The sequence below is a fragment of the Echinops telfairi genome, unplaced genomic scaffold, assembly GCF_000313985.2.
Source record: "Echinops telfairi isolate 266 unplaced genomic scaffold, ASM31398v2 ScPeMD7_23;HRSCAF=83, whole genome shotgun sequence".
Classification (NCBI taxonomy): domain Eukaryota; kingdom Metazoa; phylum Chordata; class Mammalia; order Afrosoricida; family Tenrecidae; genus Echinops; species Echinops telfairi.
This window is the reverse complement of record NW_022103920.1, coordinates 84,951,477-84,953,366: the sequence shown is the minus strand read 5'-3', so window position 1 is coordinate 84,953,366 and position 1,890 is coordinate 84,951,477.

Genomic DNA, 1,890 nt, shown 5'->3' with positions numbered 1-1,890 from the left:
CCAGGCAGTGTTTTGTTCCCTTGTGCACAGGATCGATATGGTCAGAATGGATTCAATGGCGCCTAACAGCCAACAGCATTATTCTTATTTATATTTAACTACCAATTATATTAAGACTTTTTTCTTCTTTTAGTCATTTTATTGGGGGCTCTTCCAGCTCTTATAACTATCCATCCATCCATCCATTGTGATTAAGACTTTTCTTAGTGGGGACCAGATCTATATTTCCCACAAGCTTTCCTCTTGACATTGGCCCCATATAGACCTCCCCACTGAGATATCACTTAAACCCAACATTTCTTTAGAGTGTGGTAAACTAAGGATTTAACAGAGGGTATTTGACCTCATTTCTACACTTTCAACCATCAGCATGGAGAACTAGCCCTATTTTGAGTAAGATCCCTATTGTTGCGAAATAGAAATGTTTTCAGATACACAATCTCCAGGCCTAATTATGTACCCCCCAAATAGCTCTCCATTATGCTCCATAAAAGATGAATCATTCTTGTTTCTATCTACAGATGCCTGAAGGCTATCTGTAGATAAGAGCAATCAGGGTCTATACTTCCACACACTGGAAAATGTTGCAAACTCTGTTCTGACTTCCTCTTCTGATAAGGATCATAGATTGCCCCCTGGGAAGGGCTCAGCGTGTTCCAGATGAACTAGAACTAGGTCAAGAAGATGAGTCACCTTTTCCTCTGTTTATTATATATGATCTTACCAATTGACTATGTAATGTGTTCGCTAAGACCCGTATGCCTTCTGAAAGATCTTTCATCCCATGATATCTACCTGTTAGGTTTCGGGTTCTTAGTTCTTACATACAACCTGTAAGAATTCACGCGGCAGAAGCACTTTTGTAAATCCAAGTTACCTTTATGAAAAAAAAGGCAAGTTTCAGGTTTTCACAGGAAATCCCTGGGGCCAAGAGCAGGTAGTCTCAAAAAAAGTGCACTGAGAGAGAGGCCTGAGATGGAGCTGGGGCCCCAGGGCCCTGGGAGTGCTTGTGTGCCCCCACCCTCTGACTTGCAAGAGCGCACCCGAACAGGAAAGGACTCCAAGAGACTTGGTCTTCCTGTGGCAGGCTCTTATCATCTCCATCTGGGGAGATGTGGCTGAAGGTATTAGCCAACCTCATTGACTGAGTTTTGGCACACCTGGGTGATGTCATGTGTCTGGGCCTGGTCTGTGCACCCAGGTGGACCTCCCACCTGGGCCTAGGGAGCTTGTGTCTGAACATGCTCAGTTTGGATCTCTCTGTAGGTGTTTAATTGATGTGCCTGATTTCTTTCCAACCCCTTTGTTGTGGCCCCACGTAGGCACTGGGCCCCCTTATGCCCCATTCTGGCTACCTATCATACCCACTGGCAAATACATTCACTTTCTTGGTCCTGACATGGGATGAGGAGCCGCTGTGACCCACTGTCTGTCTGTCTTTAATATTTTCCACAATTGCAAAATTGCTCCCGAGGACCCAAGAGAGTGTTGGGGATCCTCAACACTCTGACATTAGAAAAACTGTATGAAGAATAACAGAGCACTAGGATTAGAGGAAGGCTTATTAACAAGCTGTGATATGCAGAGGACACAACCTTGCTTGATGAAAGAGAAGACTTGAAGCACTTGCTGATGAGGATCAAGGAGGCCAGCCTTCAATATGCATTACATGTCAACGTAAAGGGGAAAATCATCATAACTAGACTCTAGACAATATCATGATAAACAGAAAAAGATTGAAATTGTTGTCAAGGATTCGGTCACATCAAGCAGTATTGTACAATTGCTAGCACAATCAGTTTCACAACATTTCCTTTCTTCTTGAACTCCATGATATCAGTTCCCCTTTATCACCTCCCTCTGCACCATACCCACCAGGAACTCTGTCTT